Source organism: Mytilus californianus, unplaced genomic scaffold (genome assembly GCF_021869535.1).
Source record: "Mytilus californianus isolate M0D057914Y unplaced genomic scaffold, xbMytCali1.0.p SCAF_13, whole genome shotgun sequence".
NCBI lineage: Eukaryota > Metazoa > Mollusca > Bivalvia > Mytilida > Mytilidae > Mytilus > Mytilus californianus.
The window spans coordinates 9,626,068-9,643,374 of NW_026262615.1; the positions used below are offsets into that span (position 1 = coordinate 9,626,068).

At 31.8% G+C, this 17,307-nt stretch overlaps 1 protein-coding gene and 1 pseudogene across 1 annotated transcript in view; both read right to left on the bottom strand.

Annotated features, from left to right (window-relative positions):
• LOC127723143 (polyadenylate-binding protein 4-like) overlaps positions 1-3,900 on the bottom strand; it is a 59,118-nt pseudogene extending 55,218 nt beyond the window's left edge.
• Positions 1-17,307, bottom strand: part of LOC127723848 (uncharacterized) — a 373,964-nt gene that overhangs the window by 198,685 nt on the left and 157,972 nt on the right. The gene's annotated exons all lie outside the window — the stretch shown is intronic.

Consider the following 17,307-nt stretch of genomic DNA (forward strand, 5'->3'; position numbering starts at 1 on the left):
GTATCGAAAGATAACGAAATTAACGATATCAATTATTAGCTGACATAAAACATATTTGTATTTACGTTGATCGTTTCCGATGAAGTTAAATCCAGAAACGTGCTTCAGACGCATGAAATTTATAAGGTGTTTTCACTCTTTTGTTAATGTTATATTTAAAATTTGCAATTACTTCTTTTTAAAGAATAAGTAGATAAATACATAAATTAACATCAGAAAATAAAAAATAAAATAAAATCATAAACAGTTATAGGCGAATAATTTATTTCCTCAACAAAACAAAATTAACAAAAGTTTATATAGATCAATCACTTATCTCTTAAAGAAAGACAAACAGAAATTAAAGTCAACCAATGATTTTATGTTTAATTATTAAAAATGTATGTTTTTCATTCTAGCTTTTATATTGTAATTTTTTTGTAATTAAAATGAATCATCCACATGAAGGGGCGTAACTCCAAATATCATTCTGACACACTAAACGGATCTTAACCCGATCTGAAAATTTTGAACATTACTTTTTATGCTTGGTCTGAATTCGTCTAAAACCGTCTTAACATATCTTGTTTAACAGCTAGAGCCTTCTGTCTTGTTTATCCTGACATGAATGAACGGACTGAACACGACATATCGGAACAGCGTCTGAAAGTCTTAAAAAGTCTTAACGTTTTTCCCTAGCAGTAATTTCAGTCGATTCAGACTTGATCAGACCAAAATGACCGTTTCAGACTGAAATCTTACTACTAGTGATATTAAAAGATATTATATTTTCATTTGGTTATAGAAGAATATTATGACAGTTATCATTTTTTATAAATTTATAAAAACGAAACACATGTTAAAACAAAAACATATATTATACAATACAGTTGCCAATTATGTCTCTAATGAAAAAAGTATATGTGTTTATTTAATTATTCATCATTTTTTTTTTTTTTTTTTTTCGATTTCTTTTTATTGACTCTCTGATTACCAAAGGGAAGCAATCCGTATATTATTTTGATGCACTGAACACCACTGGACAACAATTCTATCGATGAACTTACATGATCTAAAACGTACTTATTTCTAATGATTCGAACGCAAAGCGTTTTTACTAAATTACCTGAACCAGTACTGATCGATACTTAGTCGCTCGAGGTAATCAGTGTACTGAACATGTACTGAACAACTGGAAAAGGTCTTGATATTTTTCCTTGCGGTAAATTCAGGCATTTAAGAGTTGTTCAGTTTAAAATGACCGTTTCAGTAGAATAAAAACAGTTACTAGTGTTGTTTTCGCTTAATCGATTTATGACTATTGAACAGCGGTATACTACTGTTGCCTTTATTTACATAGATACATATTAATTTCATGTTTTTTAGACTCCTACCATAAAAAAGAGGCATAAGAATAGAATCCTGCTGTTTTCTTTTTATTATTTTGTTTTTAATTCGATTTTTTAGATGTGAAAGAATATTCTTGTAATTATCTTATTCAAATTAAATAAAAGGAATAATGATTTGTGGACAATAATGCAATTCAGACTTCGCGGTTAGTTTGCAACAATGACTTTTTCCTCCTCTTTGACATCACTTGAATGAAACTTTTAACATGATTTGCTCTTTTTATAATCAACGCTACGGGTGCAACATTCCCTTCTAAAACACCAGACTACTGCAGTTTCGTGATATTCGTGTTGCCCAATCTTTGGATTTCTATGTTCTTTTGGTAATATAATGTCTTCAGGTTTCCATACAATTATGAACATGATATAAACTGCATCTCGTATAGTTTATGCCATTGCCAAATTGAAATAATGATTTATATCCAATTACTCCATAATATCTTATGTCAAATTTGATTATTTATTTAATACACATTTTTAATGCAACAGCTCTTATTCATTTTTTTACCGATACTGTCAGAGATTAATTTTTTAGACAAACTACCTTTATGTTATATCAAACTAATTTTATACTCTCAGTGTTTGTGTCTTCCTAATAACAATGAATCTTAATTACACACAATTGCCATATATGGCAATAACTTTTTGGTTAATTAATATATACGTTGACTACTGAGATAATATTCAACTGATTGTCTAAATATTTTCATCCTTAAACTAGATTATTTTAGTGTAGAACATAGCATTTAATTGTCTGAAGGTATTGTACATTAAAAGTATTTACCCTCCGACCATTGCACTCTTTTAAATTTCAAAGTGGTTGTTGAATGATTCTTAAAATTTTATTGAAAAAAAACATGAAGATGAATTTGTGAACCAGTCAAGGACCACATCTCTTGATGACCAAAGTGAAAATTGTCAATATGAAAATTGAATGTCAATTAAATATATAATACCAAATTGGGAGAGTATCGTATGACTAGTTCTCAAGATACTGCACGTAAATTTATTTACCCTCTGCCTGTTGTACTACCTAAATTAGTGTCTTTTTGTTGTTTGGGATGAGGAATGGATAAATACCCTACCACGTCCTGTCTATGTTTTTCTTTGTATCGATCTGATGATTTTAGCCTTTTTCAACTGAATATTATACTTTGTTCTTATGTCGTGCAATTACACTACTGTCCCAGATTAGAGGGAGGGTTGAGCGACCACAAACATGTTACATCCTGCCACATTCTTCATGTGCCTAACCCAAGTCAGGAGCCTGTAGTTCAGTGGTTGTCTTTTGTTTTTCGTAAATTGTTTTGTTATAAATTAAGCCATTAGTTTTTTTTTTAATTTGGTTGTTTCATATTTTTCAAGTCGGGACCTTTAATAGCCGTCTATACGGTAAGGATTTTTCTCATTGTTGAAAGCCGTACGGTTGTCAATAATTGCTTACATCCACTACATTTTAACTTGGTGGAAAGTTGTCTCATTGGCAATCATAACACATCTCCTTATTTTTATACAATAAATATGAAAAGTGAAGTACTGTACAAGCCGGAAAGTAAATACTTGTACGGAAATCACTTATTATAATCTAACGAAAACACACCTTGTAATCATTTACGATATTCATATCGAATGTAATTTTACATCATTTCGGCCATTTTTTTTTTCTTCAAATTTTCAACTATTGATAAATATACTGTGGCTGTTTATTGATACATGAATGGACAGTTACACTCATATATCTATATTTAACTTTCTTTTACATTAGAAGTAAAGTAACAGAGGAAATATGTATCACTGTGGTGCAGTGTCCCTCAATAGTAAATAAATACAAACGATATTTGTGTGTAAGATAGTAGTGTACACATAACACAACTTAGGTCATGAAAAGGAAGTTTTATTATCCCTATACTGATTCGAAATAAAACGTGAGAAAATACAAACGATATACTTAACATATTCTATTTGATTATAAATGGAATATTATGTACAAAAAATGTAAATAAGATCATATTCAAATATATTAAGCTTAGATTTTTTTCATAGTATGTACGTTTATAAGTCATATGAAGGGCATGACGGGTGTGCTTCAATTCAGTATTCTTTAAATTCATCAGCCATTTTTCTTTTTATTCATAAAGATTGTCCATTATTCTCTATTCTTTATATTCTAGCACCCCGTTATTTTCTATTCAATATTTTTTGGCCTATTTTTCTCTATTCTTTATATTTCGTGCCCTTTATTCTGCACTTTTTGCCCATTATTCTCTATTCTGCAAATCCCATCCATACCCTCTCATATGCTGCATGAATGTTGGAATATGGCACCTTCCGAAAACAAATGTTATTGCTGCATGAGTTATGTTCGATATTTCTTTTCAATTTGATACGCCTTTAGAGTTCCTGTATTCATTATTAAGATTGGTTTTTCAGGCCAATAGTTAAAAAATATATATATTATAACTACAAAATAACACTTACCTTATATTTTTAACCAAGAAGTCAACTGTTTTAACGAACGATTAATTCATTTCCGTTTTTAAAATGAACAGAAACACATGACTAAATTGACGTAATAACATTAACAAGGGGAATGTACAAGAAAATGCATGAATGCAGAAATAAAGAATAATGTCATTTTTATTTTTGATACTGACTTTATCAGCAAGAATATCAAGTGAGCCATTATCCTTTTAATCGGCAATTTGGTCTTAACAATATGTTGAAGTAGTAAATAAAATCATTTTTGAGCGTAGAAAAAGTTGTGATAGTAATTCGGTTGTATGAATGAAGTCACGTGCATTCCATTGACAAATTGGTTCGGATGGACATGACTCGTGACGTTGATGCACTGCTAGGTGACGACATTGTCTAATATTTTAAAGAAACAGGTCCTGTTCATGATACAGAGAAATATTAGGCCGTAAGATCAAAGGGACAAAATACAAACTGCCGATAAAGTCGTCTATTAGAATTTAAACATTATTATTGTTCAATGGTAATTGACATTTGATTGGCGAATTACTTTAACTTAACACTGTTAAGGGGTGTTATTAACAACAATATCGGCAATGAAATATTCTAAACGTTTAAAAACAATCAAAATTAGACGATGATTACAAATAAGGGCGTAGCATATTAAATGAGCGATATAGAAAACATTATCAGGATTTGATTATATTGAAAGAAAAAACGGAAAAGATATATCTTTGCACAGATCGTATAAATTGGGAATTTTAGTTGATTTTGGGACATAATCTTTGACGTGGAACGAATCTGTAACAATAGCCACTTAATAGGACTAGTCAGATATGTAACATGACTAAATAAAAACTACTTGTTGACTGACTACTTATAAAAGAGAGCCGAAAGATACCAGTGGGGCATTCAAACTCATGAATAAAAAAAAACTGAGTACACAATGGTAAATGAAAAAGACAAAATAACAGTATAAGTGGTAAAATGAAAAGAACAATTATTCTGACTTCCTTAAGCTAGGCTTTAGTGCATGCGTAGTATTTTGAGGTTAATTGATTGTCTCATTCTCGTTTTTCTTTTGGCCACGGTGTTGTTTCTATTTGAGGCTTTCTATCCTTCCAGTATATTGTGTTCGTTTTACGCATTTTGCAGGCTGTAAAATGTCTATCATCTCTTCGCGTTGTTCCTGCAGAGAAAGCTTCAAATAATATTGTCTTTGTATGTAAATTGTACTACTACGAGTGTCTTGTAAAAGAATTAGGAATAAATGAGCACTCAGGTAATTCCACATACAAAAACATATCATTTGACAAGGATGAGATTTTGGCGAATCATAAGTCCTTCATGGCTTCAATGAACATTACATTGAACAGCAAATCGGAGGACTTGACTTGTTTGTATTTGATACCTAAGCTTTACAAAATTCCGAACAAACAACGATACATTGCCGGCTCAAATGCATGTCCGACGAAAGAATCGTCCATTAGATTGACAAAGTTCTATCCGCAGTGAAAGAGGTCTTCAGAAATACTGTGAAACTATTTACTCGTGTATTGGTATTATAATTTTGATTTTCAACCCTGTATACATCGTTCTCCATGTGAAATTGCAAAATCATCTAAAATAAATAGTCCACAATGCTTTTTAACATAAAATGGTAGTATACGCTATAAAAAAACTTCTTTGGGATACCATACGGCATATTTTATTAAAAGTGAACAAAAAGGTAAAACATGCTACACAGAAGAACAAGTGATCAGTATATATTTGTTGAATTTGAAGGTAGACTTTTTCAACAAATTGTCGGCATTCCTATCGGAACTTGCTGTGCACCTCTTCTTGCCAACCTCTTCTTATTTTCATATCAATCGGAGTTCCTTCAGACACTTGTCAGAAACAAGAAGATCATTTAATTTCACATTCAGATATATTGATGATGTTCTTTCTATTAACAATCCAAAATTTTCTAATTGGGTTCTATTAATATATGCTCAGAACTAGAAATTAAAGAAACAACAGACACGGCTTCCTCCGCCACATTTGAGACCTATACCTCGAATTTGACATAAGCGATCATCTCAATGCCAGCATCTATGACAAACGAGACGGTTTTAATCTTGAAATTATCAATTCCCCCACCATAGTAGCAATAATAACTTCACCTGCATATGGGATATATATTTCCCAACTTATTCGGTATTCAAGAGCTTGCAGCTGCTACTTAGACTTTGTTAAACGTCACCAGTGTATCAGCAGAAAGTTGATGAACCATGGGTATGTCAAAGAAAGTCTCGTCTTTTTTAAAAAAAAGTTCATCGGAAGGTATTAAGACCTTGTTGATAAATATTCCGTATCAACTTCACAAGTATAGATTTGGGGTACTGACGTTTTTTATCATCTTAGTAACGTGTTATAGTATTCTTTTATTTGTCAGTGTGAATATTACTGTTTACTGTTTAGTCTATTTTTGGTAATATCCGTTGACGTGGCTCGGTACTTGTACATCTCGTCATTGTGTTATCGTGCTATGGTAAATTTTTGTATTCTTATCTTTCATTTTTGCTGATGTGCTATGTTTGTATGCATTTTTGTGTTTCTTTGTTGACATATTTTTTTTGTTTTCATAGTGATTAAGATTATAACAAAATGTTGACTGCTGTGCCCTTTTTTTACGTTTCTACCTATTATGTCTGTTTGTTTTTGCTAACATATTGTTGTCAAAATAATGGAATTCTATGCGACTGTCATACAAATGAGAGGTTTAGCTAGTTATAAAACCAGGTTTAATCCACCATTTTCTACATAAGAAAATGTCTGTTATAAGTCAGGAATATGACAATTGTTATCAATTCCTTTAATGAGTTTGAGCTTTTGATTTTGCCATTTGATAAGGGACTTTCCGTTTTGAATTTTCCTCCTAGTTTCGGTTTTTTTTATTATTTTACTTTTGACCAGAACAACAGAGCGAAACAAATCTTTTTATTGAATTCGTTTAAGCAGTAACTTATAAATGAATGTAATTAACGAAGAAGTATGCAGCACACTTGAATTTCTGAAGATTCAAGTTATCTCAAAACAGTTTCTAAAAGTTTTTTAGGTTGATAAAAAAGTAATAGTTTAATATAAAAGCTATTATAGGAAATTGCACCGCTTATTAGCGCAGTCCATGATCAGAAACTCACTATCCTCTTACCATGAAGTTGGTTCAGATCAAGACGTTTCATTTAGTATCTGTCTTCGCTGTGAATTAATCAGCTATCTTATAGAAAATCTTAAATGCGAAAAGAAATATGATTTACGTGTTCAAAATAGCAAGCGTATCACGAAGTCGTTCTTGTTTAAAATTAACCCTGAACGTTGGATATGTTGTGATAATCAGAACAGTAAACGGTTTACGAATTACTTCTTTTTTAAGCAGAAACAAATAAAATAACATTGGTGTCATAGCTCTTATAAGTAGTACTATCTATTAATGAATTTCAAACAAACTTAAGCACTCGAACACCTTCACTGTAATTTTTATAAGGCTAAGTCAAGATATGAAACAAACCGAATTGCATGTGTATTATAATTCCTTTTAAGTTTGAGACGACAAATTCTTTCAACTTTGATGTTATTATTGAAGTAGTCAATGTATAAAACATAACGTGAGGTTATTTGTTATTGTAAAACTAACTAGCATTTCTTAGTGGATATAATGTGAATGATTAAATAGATGGTGCAAAAATTATTTCACATTGAAAACATGTGATAAAAATATCAATGAAATATCAAAAGTAGCATATTTTATTGTGTTGATTCCAAAACCATTCGGCCTTACCAATTTTCAAAAGATATATCTTTTAAGCAGACATCCAAATAGGGATTTCTAACCAATCAAATTACTACCTTCTGTCTTCTGTCGAAAAAGGGCCACGAGAGCTAATCTACCTCTAAAATTAGTTCAACTGGCATAGCTAATTCATAAAAAAGAACTCAAAGTTGGTTCATTGAAAAAAAACTGTTCCATTTTACATATGATATTGACAATATGAAAATAAGAATAAGTGGTATGATAGAGAATGCGACAACTATCCACAATAGCACAAGGACCGAAAATATAAACATCAATTCACTGTTTATTTTCCAATGATTGGTATTAACCTATGTTGTATAAACACGATAACATGCATCTAAATAGCAAAGTATCAAACAATTAATAACAGAACAACTGAACTAAACGTATAACAAAGCTTGATTAAAGAACAATAACAATAATGCAATTAAAAAGGCGTGTTTGCTCATGCTTAATGCAATTTTAAAAAGTTTAACAAATGTTTAAGATTAATTTTATGAGTTTATTTAGTAAACTACAGGCAATTCATTCTTTCTGAATTGACGCTTCAAAATATTCATACAGTAAAATTTGTATGTTATGAATTGTACATGCATATATCATCAGAAAATATAAACTTGTATACAAAAAAAGTCATACTATTCTGTCATCGGACTCGGTTTCCTTTCAACTGATTTTTACTGTGCGAATTGCTGTGTGTTTGTTTATTCTACATTGGCAAGAGGTATAGGTGGAGATCTCACAAAACATGTTTAACCCCGCTGCATTTTTGCGCATGCCTCAAGTCAGGATCCTCTGGCCTTTGTTAGTCTTGTATGTTTTCTTTTAATTTTAGTTCATTTATATCTTTCGGAGTTTAGTATGACGTCCTTTTTCACTGAACTAGAACATGTTTTGTTGAGGGACCAGCTGAAGCCCGGCTTCGGGTGCTGGATTTTTTCGCTGTGTTGAAGACCCATTGGCGGCCTTGAGATTTTTCTGATCTTTGGTTGGGTTGTTGTGTCTTTTAACATTTCCCATTTCCATTCTCAATTTTATAAGATTAGATTTTCCGTTGACTTTATTGTCCTCCTTGGTCCTTTGGGAAAATGTGTGCAAAACACCATTTTCTGTATAGATGTCATGAGCATCATGAAAATATATCCCAATGAAGTTTCTACAATATATACTTGACACTACTTTAGAATGGGAAGGGATTTGCTTCACATAAGAATATGAATGTGGTTTTTAATTTGATAGATGCTTTTGTGCTTTTTTTGTAAATAATTGTTTGTTTTGATATCGTAACACAGTGATGACTGCTGTACCCATATTTTGACTATTTTATTTATAATGTCTGTTTTATTCACGCATCGTTGTAAATATAACGGAATTTGACGAGACTGTCGTACAAGTGAGAGGTTTAGCGTTATAAAACCAGGTTCAATCCACCATTTTCTACATTTAAAAATGCCTGTACCAAGTCAGGAATATGACAGTTGTTGTCCATTCGTTTGATGTGTTTTTTGTCATTTGATTTTGCCATGTGAGTAGGGACTTTCCGATTGAATTTTCCTCGGAGTTCGGTATTTTTTGTGATTTTACTTTTTTTTATACAAAGTAAAATAACAAAAACAAAAAAAAATAACTCTAAGGAATATTCAAAACGGAAAGTCCTTTATCAAATAGCAAGATCAAAAAATTAAACGAATGGAAATTAACTGTCATATTCCTGAGTTGGTACAGGCATTTCCTTATGTAGAAAATAGTGGATTTTATAGTTAGCTTAACATCTCACTTGTATAACAGTCATATAGAATTCCATTATATTGACAACAATGTGTGAGCCAAACAGGTAGTCAACATTGTGTTATCATATTAATCACTATGAAAACAAATAACTATTCCAACAAAGAAAAACAAAATGCCATTTAGACATACTATAGACAAAGAACACAAAGCAAAAATGAAAGGCAAGAATACAAAAATGACCATAGCACAATAACACAATGGAGGGATGTATTAATACCTAGCCACGCCAAAAGTATATAACAAAAATGGACTAAACAGTTAAGGTTAGAAATATTATTATTAGAAATAAATCAATTTTTTATTGATTGTGCAGTGTTGATACGTGAACAATTGTTGACATAATTGCAATGTAAATAATGTAACATTGTAGATATAAAAGTAATTTCGGCAAGTATGCATGGTCAACAGGTCAGCTGAGGTCATTTGCGAGTAAAGTTTAGTTTTATACTTAGAGCATTATCTGAATATTTTAATAACTGATTGTAGTGTTAATGCATGTAATCATAGAAACAAACATAAATTGTCAAATCATCAAATCTTAGAATCTACTCCAACTTGGTTTCCATGGCACCCTTCTTATCGTGATGCCTCTGTGGAAGATGTTGCACTTTCTTTGGCTTGATGAGCTTGCAGTACAGCAACGGCTTCTTGTACCTGTAACATATATGTTATTAAAGTTAATTTTAGTCATGAATGATGTTGAAGACTTATATTATAAAAAAATATAAAGCATTAAACAGTTTCTTTTTTTTGGCCACCGCTTTAGCATCCATTTGTCTCACATTTTGTGACATTCGTCATATGTATGACAAAAACAATAAAAAGGAAGCTACAAACACTGAAAACGTCTCTTTATTTTAGTCAATAACGGGGTTCAATAATTCCCGTAATATTCAAATCTACATTAAGATGATTAAAGTATCTAAATAAAAATTAAACTTTATTTTTTATAAACACAGCAAATTGAACCTGTTTGCACCGACATGACATTCTTAACCAGAACCAATTTAATTGTATCTTAAAGGCATACTGTTATATAATACAAGTAAAGCTTTAATTTCAACAGAATTTTGGTTTTGGTAAACATGTCATTCTTATCATGTGGAAATACTGTATTACAACCTACGAACATTGGTAACTTTAGTAAAAAGAGAAAAGCATAGCCTTTGTGAAAAATAAATATAAAAAGTATTGACTCTTTGTAGACTGACAGATTACAATGCATTAAGTAGTTGTTTCAGATGTTCCTGTTGCAACAAATATACTTCAGCTCATATGGATCAATCATTTCCTGTTGTCCATTGAGAAGACATTTCATTTCCTTTTTATTATTTATATCATTTGAGTAACAATACCCTTTGAAAAGAAAACAAGAGGCTATGAAGGGTCCGCGTCGCTCATCTGGATTTTTGTGCACCTTTAACAACGGTTACTTTCCAACAATGTATAATTGAATATAGTTCCGGTCACATATCTGTTTTTGTTTATCGTTATACTGATCATTTTTCTGTTTACTTTCTATCTACTTTAGTGTTGCCAAAATTACACAATGATGAGTAAAATTCATTATTCAAGGGCAATAACTCCTTACAGGAGATTAGTGAAAATTTCGTCTGTGCTGATCAGTCTTGCAGGTCATTGTTCCTGCAAACTGTTTCGCTGTATCTTCTGTAGGTTTAGCCAAAAACAAAAAGAAGGGTAGCATTAATAAGGAGTCAACTCACAACATGTCGCTTTGCTGACTCTTTTTGAGATCTTGTATTGCTCATTATTTTTTGTCATATTTCAGCCGCTATCTATTCAATATCCTTTTTTTAAGGCAACAACGAACTATAATAAGAAGTAGAATGACAATTGCAGCTTTTCGACACAAATACGTAGATCTAAACCTGCTAATCAGTTTTGATCTTTAAAGTTTGTCTCTACCTTTTATAATTTTGAAGAGTATTGGCAAAAAAAAATTAAAATTGTGAAAATTGTCATTTAAGGGAAATAACTCCTGTAGTAAGTCGTTTGACATTTTTTATCAAATGTGTTGATTTTGACATTCTGAATTTTTTTCTGCTGTCAGATTGTCTTTACCTATATTTATTTTTAAAATACTAGACAATACCTAGGCATTTTAACTCTTTGTTGGTTTTTGTAGCCTTGAAGGCCATGTTGGTTAACCATCGGAATCATGGGAAAAATTTTGTAAACTAGATACAAAAAGGATGATTGTTGCTGCTTTGTTCAATTTGGCTCCGTAGTTTAAAGGAAGAAGATTTTCCGCAAAGTTTACAAACTACGACGACGGACGACAACGCGGAAGATAAGTGATGGCAAAAGCTCACAATGACCTTTTGGGTCAAGTGAGCAAAATGGCTTTTGTTTTTAATGTTTTTATAGAATTGTATGTTAATTAATTTCGGCGGGAAGGTGAAAAACCAATCCATATGAAATGTAGTGTACTATGTGATAAATGTAAGTGAACAGTGAAGTAAAACAGAGAACACGCCTCTTTAATCATTTGTCCTACAAACCTTAAACTCTAATGACTCCTTGAATTCCAACATGTGTAATAATTCTGGATTTTCCATTTCCAGTAACATTCCAGTGATCTTTCCAGCCAGGTTTGGGTACATACTTTGGATCAGAGGGAACAAACGTTCTCCTAATATCTGTTTCTGTTCCTGTTGGGGGACGTCGGCAAACATTTCAACAGTCAGGGGACCCTGAAAATTGTAAGAATTGCTAGTTCTCATTTCTTTTCATAAACATTTTATTTCTATTTTTCACTAAGTTCAAAACTGAAACTTAACTGTTCCTTCTTGAGAAACGCCAATACTTTATTCAATGTTGTTTATAATTTTATTTTCACGGCTTTATCAATTTTCAAAAGAAGTAATAAATATAAAAATAATCATACTAAAATCAAAAGAAGAATATTATCCAATGACCGCATTCTTTCCTGTACAAATGCAGTCGATGAGAGGTGGGAAACATGACAAATGAATGTATTTAATCATCCAGCACCTCTCGACCCGTTGCATTACCTCCATTAAATATATTGAATTAAGAATCGATCTTCAATCAGATTGTCACTTAGAAAGAGTTCTTCAGTTGTACCCAGAAAAAAAAACTTACCAATCCTTATATGTACCTACCTGGGTTTCTTTTGTTTGATGAACGTGCAGTAAACCAACGGCTTCTCGTACCTATGAAATATATCTATTTAAAGTTAATTTTGGTGTATAGAAAAATACACTGAACCATGAAAAGTAGGATAACGAATACATCTGCTTTATGATATAAAGTATCGAGGTTTGTCCTTGTTTGACAACTGAAGCTTTATACAAAGAGTGTTTTGCCATTGCATTAGCATATCTATGTCTACCTTTCGTCACAGGCAAGATAAAACCATGAGAATACAGGTACAAACACTCAAAAAGTTTCCTCGTTTTACATATAGTCACTGACGGAGTTCTATTTTTTTTTTAAATTTTCTTATCTCCATTATATTATCTGGATAAAAGCTATAAAACAATTTTCAAAAAAATGCTGTAAATTTTACACGTTTTACCAAAGGGCATCCTTGACCAGAAGAAATTACATGGCATCGTGAAGACACAATTTTCTGGCAATACATGAAAAGCTTTACTTGATAAAAATATCATTCTTATTTTGTTGGTAAAATGAACAAAAATCTTTGAAAATTGCAAATTTGAGCATTTATTGTGTGGTAAAATGGTCACGAATAGGCACTTATATTGTCAAAAATTGCAAGTATGCATAATTAAAGTGGGATACTGTGTATTTTTTAGCAAACGGAAAACCTTAGCCTTGGTGTAAAATAAATTTTTAATATCTGACCGGAATAACAAGTATATTAAAGTGCATGTGTTAGTTGTTTTAGATATTCTTGTTTCACAAAATTTAGCTACCATTCATCAACATGGATGTGCAATTTCCTGTTGTCCATGATAGGAGAGACACTACATTTCTTCTTAATTATTTAAAACAATTGAATAAAACGAGTGGTTCTAAAGAGTCGCTCAATTGGATCTATGTGCCTCTTCAACAACGGTCACTTTACAACATTGTATATAATTCCGTTTTTTTTTTCTTTTTTTCAACTTGTAATACTGAAAATGTCTTTTGTGTTTCTCTCTACCTACAACTCTTAATCTTATCTATGGTTAGAAAATTGGCAATTAGGGCACTAATTCCTATCTTAAAATTTGGTCAAACGACAATATGTAGATCTTGACTTTCTTAGCCTTTTGCCATGTCAGATTATTTCTACATGCATTATGGTTTTCACAATCCTAAAAAATATTTGCATATTACCCCTTGTTTATTTTATCCTTGGCGAACATGTTTGTTGGATCATTGGTATCATCTTAAAACTATATACCCCAAGGATAATTTGGCTGTTGGTTCATTTGGCCAAATAATTTCAGATGAAAAGATTTCCGAAAAAATCACAGATATCGACGTTGAATGGCAACGACGGACGTCATGACATAAACTCAAACTCAAAAAGTAAGAACAAACTATTGTGTTCATTGTTTTTATAACATGTTACGTTAATTAATTTCTCTGGGAAGGTGGAAAACGCAAAATCCATCTGAATAATAGTGTGCATGTATCATATGATAATAAGTGTTTAGTGAAGTTAAAAAAAAGAGTACATTAACACTCCCATTTAATCATGTGTTCTACAAACCTTAGACTCTAGTGAATCCTTAAATTCCAGCATGTGTAATAATTCTGGATTTTCCATTTCCAGTAACATTCCAGTGATCTTTCTAGCCAAGTCAGGGTGCAGACTTTGGATCAAAGGGAACAAACGTTCTCCTAACATCTGTTTCTGTTCCTGTTCAGGTGCGTCGGCCAACATGGTGGCAGTCAGAGGCTCCTGTCTTATGACTTTAATCATTTGTCTCTGGGCCTGAGGCTTAAACATAATTATGTTTGCGTTTATGCTGACGGTCATTAGGCAATACAATTATGAAGTATGTATGGGACACCATATCGTGCTGTCATGCATCGACAATGAAGACATTTTTTGTTTATTCTTAACGCTGAACATAAGTTGTGTAATTGTTAGACTTTCTCGTATGCAACGTGTTTATCCAAATCTCATTTCTAATTTTCACTTAGTGCAAATCTGAAACTTTACTGTTCCTCCTTGAAGTTCTCAAAATACCTTTAGTGTTTTTTTGTTGTTGTTTTTTAATTACCAAAGCTTCATCAATTTTGAAAACGAGTTAATTATACTAAAATCAAAAGAAAAATATGATTCAATAACCTTATTCTTTCGATTACAGATGCAGTCGAAGATCAAAGGTAGAAAACATGGCCAATGAATGTATTCAACCATTTCACACCTATCGACGAGCCGATGCACTACCTGCACTTTTTAAGATATGGAATGGGGGATCAATTTGTAATCCGATTGTTCATGTTGTTACTTAGAAAGAGACCTTCTGTTGTCCCCAGAAGAAAAAAACTTACCAATACCGATCTGTACCTACCTGGGTTTCTTTTGTTTGATGATCGTGCAGTAAACCAACGGCTTCTCGTACCTATGAAATATATATAAATGAAATGATTTGGTCATAAATGAATTTGTTGAATTTTCATACAAACATGCAGCAACATAATATGCATATCAAGAATGCTGCAAATTGTACATGTTTGTACCAAAGGGCATCCTTGACCTGAACAAATTATACTGTATCTTAAAAGCACAATTTTCCGGCAAGTAAAGCTTTACTTATAACAGAAATATAATTTTGATAAATATCATTCCGATTTTTTTTTTTGTGAAAATTTCGAAAAACTACAAAAATGACAAATTTAGGCTATTTTTGTGTGGCTAAATGATCAGTAAAAGGCAAAAAAATTGTCTGAAAGTGCAAGTATGTATAATGAAAGGGAGTAACAGTGAATTTTAGTAAAGGAAGAACAGCTTAGACTTTGTTGGAAATAAATTCTTAAATAATTGACTCTACTTCATAGTACTGACAATAATATTAAAATTCAATTAGTAGTTGTTTCAAATGTTCCTGTTTCAACAAACATATGTACACTTTACCTCAAATAGATGTGCAATTTCCTGTTGTCCATGATAGGAGGGGATATTTCATTTCTCCTTTATTATTAATAACAACTAAATTTACAATACCTTTGGAAAATAAAACAAGTGGTTTTAAAGAGTCGCTCAATTGGATCTATGTGCCTCTTCAACAACGGTCACTTTACCACATTGCAGACTAGCATATATTTCATTTTTATCTTCATTTTCAACTTGATATACTAAAAATGTATTTTGTGTTTCTCTCTATCTACAATTCTTATCTTATCTATGTTTAAACAATTGTCAATTAGGGCAGTTATTCCTATCTTACAATTTAGAACGAAACGACAATATGTAGATCTTGACTTTCTTAGCCTTTTGCCATGTCAGATTTTCTCTTATAGTTTTCCAAATAGTAGACAATACTTGCATTTGAGCCTTTTTGTTATATATTTATCCTTAGTGGTCATGTTAGTTGGGTAGCGGGATCATGTGACACATTTGTTAACTAGATAACCCAAGGAAAATTGTGGCTGTTGGTTCTTTTGGCCAAATAGTTTAAGAGGAGAAGATTTTTGACGATTAGCCAAGACAACAACTCACACTGGCCCTTATGACAAAGTGGGCAAACAATATATTTGAGAAGGTGTAAAAAGCAAAATCAATCAGAATTGTAGTGTACATGTATCAAATAAATAATCAAACTAAGCGTTTACAGGAATAAAACATAGATTGCCGTTACTCTACCCTTTAATAATTTTTACTACTAACTTGAGCCTCTAGAGATTCCTTGGATTCAAACATGTGTAACAATGATGAATTGTCGTTTTTCAGTAACATTCGAGTGATCTTTCCAGCCAGGTCAGGGTACATACTTTGGACAAGAGGGAACAGATCTTCTCCTAATATATGTTCCTGTTGTGGTGCGTCAGCCACCATGGTAATAGTCAGATATGGCTTAGGGATGAAAATCTCAACAATTTACATATTTTGGAACATGATCGAATGATCGAGATAGAGATGATCCCATTAGACTCCCCCTATAGATCATTCTATGCGTTTTGATATGACACACAAGAACATATCGTTTATCTTATGAACCTCGATCCTTTACTAGATAGTTTAACATTTCCAAATTGAATAGAGTGGAGATGACCCCAAGACCACTCAACATGTATATTATTCAATTCATTTTGACATGTCAAACAAGAAAATATATGGCGTAGGTTTTTTAATCTTAACCATTTTTTTAAGATATTGATACATCAAGAACCGGAGGTGCTTTGGAAGGGGAAGTAGATCCTGCTTTACATTGATTTACGAGATTTGAACATCGGTAAACTTCTGTCGCCGTTATTTATGAATATCTGTTCAGACAATTCAGTATGTTGTTGGTTTTACAGGTAAATTACAGCTACTAAACAGTCTTAACAAAGATTGAGCATGTCTAAATTGACTGCAAGCAATCGCGAATTGTCCTAACTCTACTAAATTCACCGCAGAAGAAAAGTCTGATAAGTGTCTTAAAAACTGACATATTACTTACAGATTTTTTTCTCAGTCTTTTAAGATCTGTTCAGATCAAAATTACTTTTTTAGTTCAAAACTGGTTTACAAGTGTGAGAATCAGTTAGCGTCACTTGAAAAATATATTCACTAAATTACAAGAATTTCTTAGGGTAAGTCCTTCAACAATGAGCAAACCCCATTACGCATAGAGAGCTATAAAAAGGCCCCGAAATGACAAATGAATA